Raw genomic sequence first — 18,458 nt, forward strand, 5'->3', positions numbered from 1 at the left:
TAAATATGCCAGTATCATTCGCTGACACTGCAAAGTGGTGCATGTAACAGATCCATTCGTGGTCTTTGTTCCAGAGCTTCACTTTCCCGACATGCTTGAGAGGAAAAAGGAGACGGGAGATGCTAAGAGCAATGTGATTTCCCGAGTGATCAAACATTAGATTCATTTAAATGTCTCAGTAATACTGGATGAGAAACACAAGCCAAAGAAAATGAATAAGCAGCCAAGGCAGGAATAGTGGCAGCAGAGCCCAGCTGCATTAAGCCTGCTAAAAGCTCAGGAAGTGATGCCACTGTGCTATTTCACATTTATTAGGTTAGATCAAGTGTTTTTCAGTTTGGTTTCTTGCATTTAGGATCATACACTTTGGTGATTCTACAGCTTAGTAACACTTCATATTTCAACACGTGAAATCAGTAATGCATCATCATTAACTATAAATTTTCTATACAGTGGCTTATGGTTATTTAATTACCTCTTATACTGAAGTTTTTAAAGAATTGCTTGAGATCCCATCAGGTCTGCCATCAGAAATTGTGGGTCCCGGGACTGACAAAATAGACAGCCCCAGTGGCAAACGCAGGATTTGCATGGGGGGGTTTCCAGAACTGGGCGGAGCCAATCACGGGGGTGGGGACTGAGGTGACCCAGTATATGCTGGGTCCGTAAAACTAGTGTGTCTGTGTGTGTGTGTGTGTGTGTGTGTGTGTGTGTGTGTACGTGTGTGTGTGTATTTATATATATATATACATACATATATCTACACATATATATATATATATATATATACATACACACACATACATACATATATACATATACATAGCATATTAAACATGCATACATATATATATATATATATATATATATATATGTACACACACATACAGTACACATATATATACACATGTATATATATATCATATCTGTGTGTGTGTGTTTATATGTATGTATGTATGTATGTATGTATGTATGTATATACATGTGTATATATGTATGCACATGGATATATATGTACTATAATTAAAATAAAGTAGACTTTTATTGTACTTGCAAGTGCCACCAGGAAGACAGCAGGCTGCAGAGGACGCTAGACAGTCATTAATAATACTCATGCAGCTAGAGGGGGGTTTCTGGGTACTCGGAAACCCCCCTGGGTGCGCCACTGGACAGCCCCCCGCCCCCCACCCCCCAAAAAAGATTCTGCAGCACTGCTCCACCCCTATGTGATGTCACACATCGTGACGTTACATATAGGTGGAGTATTGCGGACTTACAGAAACGATTCGCAGAGCTGTGATAATGTCTATATTATCTTAAACCATAAAGCTATACATTTAAACACACTTTTACCATGGAGCCGCTACGGCCGCTAAACTTAATATTCACTCTATATACCTTTTACGCTATTTGCATAATGAGTCCCGTACCACGGACTCTGTGTACAAACGCCGCGCTGGGAGTACAAAGTACATGCAGCGCGTACACACTCAATTGATACACCTTAAACCTTCGTAGTAATGCAATGTAATAATATTATACATTACACCTTATGCAGCGCTGACGGTACAAAGTACCCGCAGCACGTACACACCTTATTAATACAATGTTGAACCTTATACAGTTAGGAAAAGAGGACACAACACCGATTTGTAGTTAAACACTGGGTTCCGACACCACAGAGTGATATATCTGAAAGGGGGTTAACAATACAATTTATACACTACAATACAACAGAGTAAATGGCTACAGTCAATGTACATACGTAAGAATATTCGCATGCGTTTCCTGGTCCAGTCTTCCGCTAATCAGGTAGATAGCGTTAAGAGTCTTCTGACCGGCCAGGCAGCAACAGGCTTTTTATACAATACTTCCAAAAGCAATACAATGGATACTGTAATCCCTTTGTCCATTGGACACAGGGATGCATCTTTACAGTACAGGAGAGGTCATAGGTTGATTTGAAAAGGTGGGCGATGTCTTTCTTAACTGCTCTTGTGGGTGGTCTTCTCTGGATTCCCGCCGCATACATAATATACAGTAAATACCGTTTATATCTATATTCTGCTTCTGCACATAACTATCCACAGGAACATGCGATCTTCTGCAAACCAACACCGGAATGTTACCCTTAAAATACCCTACAGCTGGATACCAGACACCACCTTATAACCTTAGTCTGTCCCCTCCTATCATGGAAAGGTGAATCCATCCATTCTGAAATCATTTAAACTGTTGATACTTGCTGATGTGGTGCTGGGGGACTATGTGTACAATGTGCACTATTTGGATTAAATATGTAATGTTTTGATAGCCCTCCATGCCTTCACAAACTCCGCCGTAAATACCCATACCACGCGCAGGATCGCGGGAGTGACCATACACAAATTGCAGATATGTGCACGCACAGCGGAACAAGTGCACGCGCAGCATGCATGTGTGTGTTGTTAGTACGTGCTGCGTGTACTGCAAGATTTTCCGACTTTGACAGTCCACCCTTTGGCAGTCAACAATAACTGCCACTATCTAAACACTAAACAGAATAATAAACAATACAATATCTACAGATGATTGGATGGTAGGAGGAGAGGTGTAGGCGGGAAATGTATGACCTAGTGGGATAGTAAAAGCATGTATGTATGAATCCATGTCTGAGGGGCATGTATCATCGTGCCGTATATGTTCTACATAAGCTTTGAGGTATTGCGAAGTATACATTAAATCCTTCTTATCCCGTATTAAGGGTCTGTAAGTGGGCCAACAAACACTACCGAGCTCTTTTCGGCTTCTTGTTCCAACAAATGGGGTGCACATTTAGTCGATGATACATGGAGGGGGAACATATGTGAGTGCTAGTATATGTGGATATCACCTGTCGACTATGTGTGTCACTAACTGAAGGTTGTAGAGATGAAGATAAGACACATATCTAAAATACGTTCACATAACATTTTTATAATCGTTCTTGGGTAGGGTCGATGTCTTTTCTGGATCGGTGTATCTGGGCAAAGGGGGAGACAAAGGAAAAACGGGTGAAAGAAACAGGCCATGGAATTCATTTGCAATCCTTATCATAACACTGTCTCTATGGATGGGTCATAAATTAAATCTGCTGCTGTAACAATGCCCCCGCTCCTTAAACTCATCAATTTTGTGCCGTGCTTGCGCCGCATCAGAATTCGAACACACCTAAATATCAAACCAATAATTATGACGACTCCCAGGATACAAAGGAGAAACTTTCCCACACTCATAATAACATTTTGAGCCCACTCTCCTAATCCTGAGAACCAATTTCGTGGGTTCAACCATGAGACCCAGCCGGTCAGTTCATTACTCACAGCAGTCAGGGTAAGGTTGTGTCTCCTTCGGAACTCCCCATCTTTTGATCGATAATCTCCGTGGGGTCGTCAGTGCTGTTTCTAATATAAGAAAGCAAAAAATTGTATCTGCACACACACTATCTTTATCTCATCTATATTTGGAACATCCGTTCCATCATAAACCCCTATTGAATTAGTGGTGATTACCATCTACATTGGGGGTGCTACCAACTACAGTTTATCGGAAATACAGGAAAGAAGAAGAAAAGAACTGTATTGTCAGTGCACATAAGGGAGACTAGATCTGGTTATCACATCTACCTATATTTTTTTTTTTAAACAATTTATTTTATTTTATGTCAACAATAAGAACAGGACATAACTGGAATAGGTGATCGACAGTACAATTGGTCAACAGTGTGTAGAGCATGTCCAATCACAGAGAACAGCAGATGAAAAAAAGAAAAATTTAACAGTTCGGTGATAAAACGATACAGGAGGATGTATTGAGTGCTGTCACAGAAATAGTATGGTGTAACAGAGAAGAAAAACAAAAACAGAAAGATCAACAAAAAGCAAATATCTCAGAAAGCAAAGCATATAAATGTCTAATTTTAAGTGTGCTATAGAGAAAAAGGGAACAGACAAGGTGGGGGAGGGGGGGGAGAAAAACCTGAGAAAGAAAGGGAGAAAGAGAAAAAAAATGGATTAAATAGTGCCGAGAAGGAGACGGCCAGTAAAGAAGGATAGAGGAGTGAAGGGAGGGGGGGGGGGAAGGAGTGGTGAGTTGCTAGGAGGAGGAAAGGCGTAAGGGAGGGGTACCCGGCAAGGGAGAGGAATACAAAGTGTACCAGGAGTTCCATACCCGATGGTACTCGGACACAGTGTCATTGAGAAGGGAGGTGATATATTCCAGAGAGGAAACGTACCACAATCTATTAATTAGAGCGCTCTGAGTAGGAGGTATGGGGGATTTCCACGATTTGGCAATCAGGAGTGTGGAAGCATTAGATATATGGAAGATCAGCTTGTTCTCTGCCTTAGACGCCGAACGAAGGGGTATGTGGAGAAGGAGTATCGATGGATCCATAGGCACAGAGCAGGAGGTAACATTTGCCATAAGGGTCACTGCCACTTTCCAGAACTGTTGGATCACCGGATATTCCCACCAAATATGAAAAAAGGTGCCCACCATGCCACAGCCTCGCCAACACTGGGCTGAGGAATGTGGATATATACGATGAAGTTTGTCAGGGGTCAAATACCAACGGGTGTACACCTTGTAGGTCGTCTCCCTGATGCCGACACTAATGGAGGCTTTAGCGATCCGATGTCGGATACGAGACCATTCCTCGTCGTCAAACTGTGTGCCAAGGTCGTGTTCCCAGGCAGTTTCGAAAGATTCTTTGTGGGGGGATTTGGCGGATAGAATAGAATGGTACAGCATAGAGATGGCACCGCTACAGCCAACCGAGTATAGACATTGGCGTTCAAAAAGAGAGGGTTGGCGAAAGGGTTTAGAGTTGCGGTAAGTATGTACAAAATGGTGGATCTGCAGGTAAGAGTAGTGCAAAGCCGCGGGGAGGTGGTATCGTTCTTGAAAACCTGCAAAAGTGGATGGAGCTGAGTGCCCAGCAATGTGCATAAAGCGAGTGATGCCGGCCACTAGCCAGGGGGCAGCCCATTTATCAGAAAATCCTGGCGGGAATAGGGGGTGTCTCCAAAGGGATGTTAAGGGGGAGGGGTAAGTCGTGAGGGAAAAACGCTTGTTAATCGTGTCCCACGTCGTCAGGGTAAAATGGATAGAGGGATAGGCGTAGGCCGAGGCCGGCCTGTGAATCCGGGGCAGCCATGGGAGAGAGTCTACACTAAGATCTGGAGATAACGCGTTTTCAATGTCGACCCACTTTTTCAGTCCGGGAGGGGAATGCCATGAGATAATGTGGCTCAATTGTGTAGCATAGTAATAATTTTGCTGTAGGGGAAGGCCTAGACCGCCATTGTCTGTGGATTTGGACAGTACCAGACGGCTTAATCTCGGTTTTTTGCCTGCCCATATAAATTTCCCAAACAGGGCTTGTAGAGATTGGAGGACATGTGCTGGAACCCTAATCGGGAGTGTTTGGAATAGGTACAATAATTTAGGAAGGGCATTCATTTTTACTGCATTGAGCCTTCCAATCCAAGATATATAAAGGGATTTCCAGGTTGATATATCTTGTTGAAGCCGTCTGAGAAGGGGGGCGTAATTGGCATGGTATAAATGGGAGTATTGCTTGGTGACATATATACCCAAGTAACGGATCTGGGTGGGTCGCCATTGAAAATTAAAAGCAGATTCCAAGTTCAGTCGCGTTTGGCGTGGGATGTGAAGGGATAGCGCCTCGGATTTCCCCTCATTGATTTTGTAACCCGAGAGGGAACCGAATCTGCGTAGTTCACGTAGCATGGGGGGGAGAGAGACAGTGGGGTTAGTCAGGGTAAAGAGTAAGTCATCTGCAAATAATGATATTTTGTATTGTTGGTCACCCAGAGAAACTCCAGAGATTATGTTATTGGCTCTAATTTGTGCAGCTAATGGCTCAATACAGAGCGCAAAGAGTAGAGGGGAGAGGGGGCATCCCTGCTTAGTACCATTATTCAGTTTAAAGGGTTCTGAACAAATACCATTGGTCGTGACCACTGAAGAGAGGTTGTGGTATAAGGTCCTGACAGCATGAAGAAAACGTCCATTAAGGCCGAAAGCTTCAAGGGTATGGAACAGAAAAGGCCAAGAGACCCGGTCAAATGCCTTTTCGGCGTCCATCGCCAGGACCACCGAGGGTAGTTTAAACCGATTAATATGTTGGATTAGATCGATGGATCTACGCGTGTTATCTAGTCCTTGGCGATGAGGAACAAAGCCCACTTGGTCCGGGTCTATCAGGGTTGGTAATATCGCGTTGAGTCTAGTGGCCAAGATTTTGGTGAATAGTTTGAGGTCAGTGTTCAGAAGGGAAATGGGCCTATAGTTAGAACATATAGTGTGATCTTTGTCTGGTTTAGGGATGACTATAATTTTAGATTTTGTGGATTCAGGGCGAAAATAGGATCCATCTAGTACGGAGTTGAACAGTGCAGCAAGATGGGGAACTAAGAGGGTTGTGAAGGATTTATAGTAAATCATGGGAAAACCGTCCGGGCCGGGGCTTTAGATGGATTTTGGGATTTGAGGGCTTGTGTAATTTCCTCCTCGGAAATATCCCGGCTAAGACCAAGTTGTGTGTGAGGACTAATGGATGGAAGGGCGCAAGATGCGAGGTAGTCCCTACATTGTTGTGAGAATGCGGAGGAGTCTAGAGGTGAGGGGAGGTTATATAAAGTTTCGTAGTATTCCTTAAATGTTTGGTTGATGGTTTTGGGATCATAGGACAGTGTGTTAGTTTTATCCTTTAGAGAGATTACTGCTTGTGCTGCACGTTTAGCCCTTAGTTTGTTAGCCAATAAGGTGTCAGCTTTGTTGCCTTTATCATAAAATTTCTGACCAAGCCAGCGTAGGGATTTTTCAGTTTTTTCTGCTATGATAGTATTCAGGTCGCCTCTCGCCTTATCCAGCTGTTTTAGTACCGTGGCCGAGTGAGTGCGCTTGTGTTCAGCTTCCAACTTCTGGATGCTGGCTGAAAGGGCAGACATGTTGGCCAATTGGGTTTTTTTGCGGTGAGAAGCATAGCGGATAATCTCCCCCCTGATCGTCGCTTTATGGGCTTCCCACACCCTGATTAAGGATACATCTGGCGTAGTGTTAGTTTTGAAATATTCAGATAATTTAGCGGATATGGTAGTCTGAAAGTCTGGGAGCTTCAGGAGTGTCTCGTTTAGTCTCCAGAAATGCCCACCCGTGTGAGGAGACGCGAGGTCTAGGTGGATTGTGACAGCAGAGTGGTCTGACCAGGGATCAGAATGAATGGTCGAGTCAATAAGGGAATTGGTTAAAGATGCGCAACAAAGAAGCATATCGATCCTCGAGTAGGAGTCATGAGGGCGGGAATAGTAAGTATAGTCCCTGGCTGTGGGATAAAGAGCCCTCCAAGTGTCGAACAGGCCAGCCTCGGCCATGTGCCTCCCCAAGGTCCTAGAGCTAGCGGGACAAGAAGGAAGGTAGGCACTACTGGAGCGGTCGAGGGTGTGGGAAATAATAGAATTAAAGTCACCTCCCAGTATAACCTCACCACGGTAAAAATTGTGAAGTTTAAGAAAAAAACTGCGAAAAAACGCAGATTGACCTGTATTAGGAGCATACACTGAAGCTAATGTAATGTCCTTCCCACCAAGCTGACCTTTCAGTATGAGAAAACGTCCGTTATCATCGTGAAGTGAGTCGGTCAGTACAAAAGGAACTGAATTGCGTATTAAGATTGCCACTCCACAACGTTTTGACTGATTATTTGAATAAAAAACTGTTGGGAATTGTTTGGATGACAGCGAGGGATGGTCTCCAAGTTTAAGGTGAGTCTCCTGTAAAAAAAGGATGTCGGCAGATTGAGAGCGGGCGTATGATAGTAGCATGGAGCGTTTTTTGAGGAGTATTGAGACCCCTTACGTTCAGCATCAAAATACAGAGCGACATATTGAGTTGGGAAGGGGGAGCGGAATGGATGTGTAGAATGAGGGGAAGAGGGATAGAGGAGAGGTTGGGGAAAGAAAAGGTGGAAAATAAATGAAGTAACTAAAACAAAATGTGGGTATAGACCTCCCGAGGAGGAGGTCGGCCACACAGTTGGAGCACCCAGGCAAGACGGGGGTGCTCTAGGTAGGGAGCGAGAGAAGGTAAGATAAACCCCAATTGGGGGTACTAGAAGGAGAGTCCACAGGAAGACTGTTATAGAAATTCCCTGAGTGTAGAGGGGGGGCACGGTCTGGCGGAAAGGGAGAAGGCAAGTAGAGAAAGTGCATCCTGAGCCCTAAGTAATAACATCAAACAGTAAGTATGGAAATAACAGTCAATAAAAACAGTAAATTGCAAACACAACAGGAACATATACAGTGTAGTATCTCAAGATTCTTGTGGTACAACAGTACTAAGGAACCTAAACAGATGAAATATTATGAAGGATTACACCAGACCATCATATGGGGGGGTAGAGATACAATAAGGCAGATGTCGCAAGATCTGATCAGGTGGCGACGCCAACAGTCGTTGCAGTTGAGGAGGAGGCAAGTTGGAGGTCCAACTGCTGGAGTAGTCCTTTTCCCTCATCAGGAGTGCGGATAATGTGTTGACACCCATTGACGTCCACCAGAAGGCGAAAGGGAAACCCCCAGCGATACTTGTAGCCATGGTCACGAAGAGTTAGCGTAACGTCTCGGAGATCTCTGCGCTTGGCTATAGTAATGGGTGCCAAGTCCTGAAATATCTGGTGTTTCGTTCCTTCAAAGAGTATCAGGGGGGAGTTACGACTGACCGACAGGATTTGCTCTTTAATGCGAAAGGATAGGAAACGGAAAACCACATCTCCTGAGGGTCAGAGTCCTTAGGTTTGGGGCGTAAGGCGCGGTGTGCGCGTTCTATGCCCAGTTCAGGAGGGGATAGGGATGGTACCAGGAAGGTGAAGAAACGAGTAAGGTAGGGGAGAAGGTTAGCAGGCACCACAGACTCAGGGATATTTCTGACGCGGATGTTGTTGCGTATCTCCCGATTTTCCAAGTCCTCGTTCTTCTCCTTCAGGAATTCAAGCTCACGGCTGAGGTACTCCAGGTCTGCATATGTGTTTGAGTGAAAGGAAGAGCATTGGGAGGAGGTGGATTCCAGTGCTGTGGTGCGCTTCTCAAGAGCAGAAATGTCTTGCTTCAGTTCGCCCGCCACTTTATGGAGTTCGGTGGTGAGGGAGGTGTTAAGAGACACAAGAAGAGCCTTAAGATCAGAGATGTCCTTCTTGGTGGCTGGCGCTTCCTCACGAGCCATGTCTGAATCAGTATGTGGGTGGGGAGAGGCCGGGTGCGAGTTGGAGGGGGACGATTTGTCGTTCTTGTTAAAGTGGTGTGTAATATCAGCTTGAGGCCGGTTCTTATTTTTAGCTTGAGATTTGCTCATGGTGGAGGAGTTGTGGAATAGTTCCAGCGGAATTGCAAGGAAAAGCTTACTTGCTTAGAAGGAGAAGCTCAGGATGCATCCTCCGGGGGTCAGCAAGGCATCAGCTTACAGGGGCAATGTGTGGAAGTAGAGCTTGCTGGGAAGGGTGGATGCGTCACCTCCGGGGAACACCACTAGCTGGAGATTGATGTCAGTACCAGTGGATTCAGCACACTGGGAACAGTACGGGAGCGTGACCTGCGAGGCGGGTAGTTATGAACTCAGCTGTGGATATGACATAAAAGCTGCACAGGTGTAGTAGAAATGGGGCGGTAGTGGCTCCGTGACACAGTATCGTTACGGCACCGTAGCACTGGTTGTAGCATGACAGCAACACTGGAGAATCTGGTGTGGTGTGGTTTTGGCTCAGGCGCACTCGGTAGAGACAATAGCAAAATGTATACGTATGATGCGGTGCGGGTACAATTGTGGAGCACCGCTTACCATTTAATTGCAGGTCAGGAATGTTGGGGAGAGTAACTGTCGGTGCTTCAGGAATAGGTAAGCAGGGGTCAGGGATCCAATGGGATTGGTGCGTGGAACAGTGGGTGGCTGCTATACAGGTGCACCAGAGGTGACGCGAGGGTAGTAGGGAGTATCGCGCAGCCAAAGCTAAAGCATGCAGGGTAGCAGGATATTGTAGTATCAATACCTGCAGTGTCTCTAGAAATAATAAGTCAGAACAGTGTTGAACTCCACTTGTCCATGAGGGGTGGGCACGGTATTAGCACAACAGGGATGAAGATCAATGTGGAGGGCAGTAATCCTTAAAAGTTGTGTGAGCAAAATGGTGGACAGGAGGGGCGAGGATCATCCTCCCAGTATTCATGCGAGAGGGGGGTGCCAATATGTAGAAACAGGGGGCCGATTATATATTATAATAATAAAAAAAAAAATAAAAAAAAATAATAATAAAAGAAAAAGGCCGTTAAGGCAGTTTGCAAGGGTGATCGGCTACTCACAATTCAAGTGAGGGTGCGTGGAGGGCACCACCGGGAGATGAGGTCAGGAAGAGCTTCCGCAGCCGCAGCCCCAGCAATGAGGGGGGAGGGAACGGCAGAGTCAGGTAGGAGCAGCGGGGGTATCTGCAGGAGCAGGCCGCCGTAGCAGTAATCTTTGTGGGGTATCCAACCTGCGTCCCGGCAGCACCGTCTCAATTCTGGGGAGAGCTGTCAGGGGACGCCGTGGTTAGCGGTAGGGAGAGCTTCCACAGCTGCAGCTCCCGCTCTGAGAAGGAGGGGGACAGCTGAATCGGCGGCATCTTCCACGCAGGGTCTCAGCCCTCGTCCCGGCAGCACCGTCACTAGTCCGGGGAGAGCCGTCGGGGAAAGCCTTGTTTGGCGGTGGAAACAGCTGCGCCCCCCACGCTGAGAAGGAGGGGGACAGCGGAGACAGGCAGGATCAGCGGCGTCTTTTCTGCAGGGCAGACAGGGTCTCAGCCCTTGTCCCGGCAGCGCCGCTCCACGTCCGTCCAGGGACAGCTGTCTGTAACTTTTATCCCTGGCCGGAGCGGTACCGGGGCTTCAGATCGCGGCAGTGTGCAGCCGCACGGAGAGAGCAGTCCCCGGCCGCAGAGCCCCGCACTTCCGGTTTTGGGTATCGGGCGGCAGGGGAAGCCGCGATGGGAGCCAGAACTCCGAAGGCAGCGGAGGGCAGACACACTGCTCAGCACCGCCAGCAGGACGGGTCCCGACCACACAAGGCCAGCTAGGGGAACAGGCTGAGAGTCTCCGTGTCCAGGCAGTGCAGCAGGTAATAGACGGGGGGCGCTCTCCACACTACAGTCCCCGGTTTAAGATGAGGCAGAAGGCTGCAACCTGCAGGGGCACCTAAAGTGCCCCCCGGCTCCGCAACCTCAACTGCCCACGGAGGGCCTGCACCAGGGAAGGGGCAGCAAGAGGTCCCCAAATAGCAACTAGGCAAGGCTATAAATAATCCCTAGAAGGAGTTCCTTAGACCAACGTCCTTCTCAGCAGCACATCTACCTATATTTTAATAAAATTTAACTTTTATTGATATCTATTTAAAACTGGTGTATATTACTTACACATGACCATGAGTATAAGCGAAACTTAGAGGTTAAAATGTTGACATAAACAAAACATACAAAGTGCAATGAAAAATAAAGGTGATTTTAAGATTAAAATTTGTGTCCACGTGTTTTATTCTAATGTCCAGGTGTGTATAGTCTGTTATTGTATAATTGGATCAGTATTCATTTGTGTGTTTAGTCCTTATCAATTTTATGAGGGAGGCATCGGTGTCAATTGTGGTGATACCCTGAATATAAATTTATTCTAGGCTGTTTGGTTTCAAATTGGGTATACTGAATTATTCTTTGCTGTATCTAATTAGATCAGAATTATAATATAATATAAAATATAAGGATGATGCTGTAAATCTATTATTGATGTGTAATACACTCTGAGGGGAGAAATATCTTCCTCAGTTGTTCATATCAATATAGTATATGGCACTCTCTTATGATGTTCGGGTATTCACACTATTGTTGCCCCTTGAAGGTGAACACCTTCATTTATAAGGGCTGGTGATACCTTCTTAATTAGTTGGATCCACTACCTTTTCACACTTTCTATGCAGAGTGTCGTTCGTTAATATCCAAATGCTTTATATCAATAGTAATTAGATGTATAACAGTCGGTTGTAGTAGTCAGGTATTCACAATATCATTTTCCCTAGAGGAGCAGATATCCTCATTATAAGGGATTAGTGACACCTCTCTACACATTAATATATGATCAAGCTATTAGACTGTACATCATCATCAAGCATCCAAACATATTATTGAAAAGGGGGTCCTTTATTATAATATTATTATTATTATTATTATTATTATTATTATTATTATTATTATTATGGTGTCCAATATATTGTATGAGGATGTGTCTCTTCCTCAGTTATCTATAATAAATCAAATATATGACAATCTGTCAGGTATTCATATCATTATGTCCTTAGAAGGGAAGCACCTTCATTTATTGAGGACTGTATCAATCATAATTGAATACATGACAATCAATTATACAAATTAGGTATTCAGAATGTTATTATCCATAGAAGGAAAACACCTTCATTTTTAAGGAGTATCAACACCTTGCTAAATTGTGCATCACCATTAAGTATCTCATATATTATTTAATATAAATAGACAGCAACGATTTGAAAGAGGATTTAATTATCGTAATTCATATATACCATATAATGATAGTATATTTCCCAAACAGCTTTAGATTTCAAGGTTAGAATATTATTGTGTTTATAACTGCCACATTACATCACATATATCTCTGTGTGTTATTTAACTGACATGAAGAGTTTATTGGAAACATTTGTTGCATTTACATCTGCTCAATTGTATCACACGTGCTCGATGGTACTGCCAAATTTGACATATAGAGATACTGTGTATCTTTCTTGGCTTGAGACAGTGCCTTTTATTCCTTATATGTTCTCAAAATGATTTTTTTCCCAGCCAATGCTGTGTTACTTATTGATTCACTATATTAGTATATAATGAATAGGGAAGTACCTCTATATAATTCAATGTTTGTATATCCACTGCCTCCTAATAATGATGGTAACATTCACTCCACATGGTGATTGGATTGAGCTAATTTAAGCATTTGTTTGACACCATTTGTTATAATTATATCTGTTCAATTATATCACAAACACTAGGTAATGAAGTTGCAGTTGCAACTGCTTGAGTATGTCATAAATGCTCAGTGATACTATCACTTTAACATATAAACATCCAGCGTGCCTTTAGTAACTTAGGGCTGTGCCTCCTGCTCCCTATATGCAATCAGTGACTCTGACAACTAATGCTGCATTGCCTGTCAGTTCACAGTATTATTGACTGCTGAGCAGAAATGTGACTCTCCAAAATTCAATAATCATTTGTCCTGCTATCTCATACTGATATTCTATCTAACTAAGCATAGTGATGGATAGAGCTGACAAATGATTAAATTAGCTCAATCCAATCACCATGTGGAGTGAATGTTACCATCATTATTAGGAGGCAGTGGATATACAAACATTGAATTATATAGAGGTACTTCCCTATTCATTATATACTAATATAGTGAATCAATAAGTAACACAGCATTGGCTGGGGAAAAAAATCATTTTGAGAACATATAAGGAATAAAAGGCACTGTCTCAAGCCAAGAAAGATACACAGTATCTCTATATGTCAAATTTGGCAGTACCATCGAGCACGTGTGATACAATTGAGCAGATGTAAATGCAACAAATGTTTCCAATAAACTCTTCATGTCAGTTAAATAACACACAGAGATATATGTGATGTAATGTGGCAGTTATAAACACAAAAATATTCTAACCTTGAAATCTAAAGCTGTATGGGAAATATACTATCATTATATGGTATATATGAACTACGATAATTAAATCCTCTTTCAAATCGTTGCTGTCTATTTATATTAAATAATATATGAGATACTTAATGATGATGCACAATTTAGCAAGGTGTTGATACTCCTTAAAAATGAAGGTGTTTTCCTTCTATGGATAATAACATTCTGAATACCTAATTTGTATAATTGATTGTCATGTATTCAATTATGATTGATACAGTCCTCAATAAATGAAGGTGCTTCCCTTCTAAGGACATAATAAAATGAATACCTGACAGATTGTCATATATTTGATTTATTATAGATAACTGAGGGAGAGACACATCCTCATACAATATATTGGACACCACAATAATAATAATAATAATAATAATAATAATATAATAAAGGACCCCCTTTTCAATAATATGTTTGGATGCTTGATGATGATGTAGTCTAATAGCTTGATCATATATTAATGTGTAGAGAGGTGTCACTAGTCCCTTATAATGAGGATATCTGCTCCTCTAGGGAAAATAATATTGTGAATACCTGACTTCTACAACCGACTGTTATACATCTAATTACTATTGATATAAAGCATTTGGATATTAACAAACGACACTCTGCATAGAAAGTGTGAAAAGGTAGTGGATCCAACTAATTAAGAAGGTATCACCAGCCCTTATAAATGAAGGTGTTCACCTTCAAGGGGCAACAATAGTGTGAATACCCGAACATCATAAGAGAGTGCCATATACTATATTGATATGAACAACTGAGGAAGATATTTCTCCCCTCAGAGTGTATTACACATCAATAATAGATTTACAGCATCATCCTTATATTTTATATTATATTATAATTCTGATCTAATTAGATACAGCAAAGAATAATTCAGTATACCCAATTTGAAACCAAACAGCCTAGAATAAATTTATATTCAGGGTATCACCACAATTGACACCGATGCCTCCCTCATAAAATTGATAAGGACTAAACACACGAATGAATACTGATCCAATTATACAATAACAGACTATACACACCTGGACATTAGAATAAAACACGTGGACACACATTTTAATCTTAAAATCACCTTTATTTTTCATTGCACTTTGTATGTTTTGTTTATGTCAACATTTTAACCTCTATGTTTCGCTTATACTCATGGTCATGTGTAAGTAATATACACCAGTTTTAAATAGATATCAATAAAAGTTAAATTTTATTAAAATATAGGTAGATGTGATAACCAGATCTAGTCTCCCTTATGTGCACTGACAATACAGTTCTTTTCTTCTTCTTTTCTGTTTCTAATATATGTGCAGCACTTCACACCATATTGAGTTGCCAAAGTGACACAGTACCCACCCGTCACGGCTGTGATATAATTGAGGACCATCCTATGCTGGATCAGTTCTGTCTTGTAAGCTTGCAACTCTCTACCCGTGTACCTGAAGGTTTCGTCATACATCTCAGTGATATTATCTATCAAGTTCGCTAGCGCATGAATATACCTATAATTTATAATTCCTCTGGCAGTACGGGTGATGTCTAATGCGAGAAGGAATTGAATCCCGGTGGATTCGTGGATCAAATCAGAGGCTACGTGCTCTGTCCTATCTATGAGGTGTCTCTTAACGATGTGTTCATAGTGAGTATGAGTATAAGGAGCCTGAGCACTGCGGTGAACGTCTTTCATCTTATCATGGGTTATGGTCATGACCTCTGGCAACACTCTTCCAACATAACACAATCCCTCTGAGTTCGGGGCAAGCCACTTATACGCCTTCCTCCCACATATGAAATAGGCATCATCGGGGAGAACATATGGGACAGAATATGACATTACCATATTACAAACTTTCCAATTGAAAAACCCAATTCCTAGTTCTCCCATCTGCTCAGTACAAGTATCAGGCTGGATGATATGAGCACAGTACCCTGGTGATACTTCTCCAACCCACATGGTCTTGCTTCCTCAAGTATACCTATACCGAAAATACCTTCCACTGTTGGCTATTTGGCGTACAAGTTCCGAGTCTATGGGTATCCTATCAGCTCTATGCGAAAAGGCCATGGTCTGGTTATTCCATGTCACCTCCCAATTTCCTGGTTTTCGGTAATTGGAAATGTTGAAGCATAGTAAGGATCTATCTACATGATACTGGTGGAGCTTCAAACCAGGGGGCCTAGAAATATTACATTTCTTGTCCACCGGTCTCCCACCCCGTAATTCGAGTACCTCATCTATTGCTAAAGGGTACGATACTAATCCTGACTTGCTCTGACCTTGAGGTACTTGTGAGCACACCCAGCATTCTGTTTGGTTTAAAACCTTACCCACTAGTGAGTGGTAATCACTCAATGGATGACGGTCCATGTTGATATTAAGGCTGGACTGACATCTCTGGATGCACCCATCCTCAACTATGTTCTCACAATTCCAACAAATGCAATTTTCCTCAGCCAATAACCCTTCACAGTGCCTCCGAGCTCCCTGACTACCAGATCGTTTTCTGATACTCGCCTTTGCTCGAGTGATGTGTTGCTCTTGGAATTCTACAAATCCGTCCTCGCCATCAGAACCCATTCCAGATCCTTTCGCGACCTCTCTGGGACTTTCACCGAAACAGACTGTTCTGGTCAACAACAGGGCTAACAGGAAAACCCGGAATGCAGTCACTTGGGGTAAGTCCATCTTATTAAGGGGAGAGAAAGGAAACAAGAAGGGGGGGGGGGGGGGAGAAGGAGAGAAGGAGGGTAGTGCGAGATGGAGAAAATAATAAAAAAAGAAAAACTGGTGCGACAACCGCCTCTGGTCTTGTTGTTCTCCGCGCTCAGGTGCCGTCTCAACAGTACTGCCTCTCAACCTTCCCGGAACAGACACTCCAGTGATACGATGTTCTCTACACTCTGCTCTTTGTCACGGGTTCTCTCTGGGTCAGCGACCTTCTTACAGTGGGACGAGTGGACCCAAGTCTCTCTTTCGGCAACCTTTAATCCCGTCATGCTGGTTAGTAAGACTTGATACGGTCCTTCCCACCTGTCAATGAGGCAACCTGAGTGTAGAAAATTTTTAATCATTACATAATCCCCAGGTTCAATGTCATGACAATTACTGTTCGGTTGGTCAGGAATCACCAGCTTTAGACTTCTATTTTGATCCCTCAACTGCTGGCTCATCCTAACCAAATATTTTACAGTCACTTCGTTATTGCATTTCAAATCATCCTGGGGTCTATCATTACATGGGGTTGTCGGTCAAAAAGAATCTCAAAGGGTGATAGGTTAAGGGGGGACCTGGGAGTGGTTCTGATGCTGTACAATACTAGTGGCAAAGCTTCTGGCCACAACAATCCAGTTTCAGCCATCACTTTCCTCAGCTTGTTCTTAATAGTGCTGTTTACTCTCTCCACCTTCGCACTCGCCTGTGGGTGGTACGGAGTATGCAGCTTGCTATTAATTCCCATCAGATTGCACATAACCTGAAAGACTTCACCTGTAAAATGGGTACCCCTATCACTTTCAATTATTCTAGGGATACCATATCTACACACAAATTCCTGCACAATTTTCTTTGCAGTGAACGTAGCAGTATTTGTGGCAGCAGGGAACGCTTCTACCCAATTGGAAAACACATCAATACAGACGAACACATTTTAAATTCCTACAGGGTGGTAACTGTATGAAATCAATTTGTATTACCTGAAAAGGGCCGTCTGTCGGCGGGATATGGGATGGTTCTGTTGCTATTGACTTTCCAATATTCTTCCTCAAGCAAGTAAGACATGTCATTGCTCTCTTACCCGCATGAGAAGAGAATCCTGGCGCACACCAGTAGGCTCTCACCAGCTTACACATACCCTCTTTACCCAGATGAGTCAGACCGTGTGCCGCCTCAGCTAAGCTTGGAAGATATGCTCTGGGGGCCACTGGCTTACCCTGTCCACCTGTCCAGAGTCCTGAGGACTCCTGGCCATACCTCTTTGACCTCCAGACTGCCTTTTCCTGTAGAGAACACAAATTTTGCATTTGAATTAATTTTTGTGTGTTGATTGTGTTGAATGTCATCAGTGATGTGATATTTGTTTGTATGGGGGTGCTGGCTGCTGATTTAGCAGCTTCGTCTGCCCGGCTGTTACCAAGTGAGATTGGATCTTGGTTGTAAGTGTGTGCTTTGCACTTGATAACAGCACTCTGTCTGGTTCTTGTATCACTGTTAGAAGCCTTTTTATGTGGGACGCATGCGCTACAGGTGTGCCGGCTGCCATCATAAAATTTCTGAGGCGCCTTAGGGCCCCGAAATCATGCACTACTCCAAAGGCATACCTAGAATCTGTGTATATATTAGCTGACTTACCCATGGCCAATTCACACGCTCTGGTTAGGGCGACCAGCTCAGCAACTTGTGCTGAGTGCGGTGGGCCCAGGGGCTCAGCTTCTATGATACTTCTGTCATCTACAACTGCGTACCCAGTGCACAAGTCTCCCGAGTCCGTCTGTCTGTGGCAACTACCTTCAGTGTAAAAAGTAAAATCTACGCCTTCCAGTGGGTTGTCACTAATGTCAGGTCTCGCAGTGAAAGTCTGGTTCAGGTATTCCATACAATCATGCGTGTCAGTGTCTGCACTAAATCCT

The sequence above is a fragment of the Pseudophryne corroboree genome, chromosome 6 (assembly GCF_028390025.1).
Source record: "Pseudophryne corroboree isolate aPseCor3 chromosome 6, aPseCor3.hap2, whole genome shotgun sequence".
NCBI lineage: Eukaryota > Metazoa > Chordata > Amphibia > Anura > Myobatrachidae > Pseudophryne > Pseudophryne corroboree.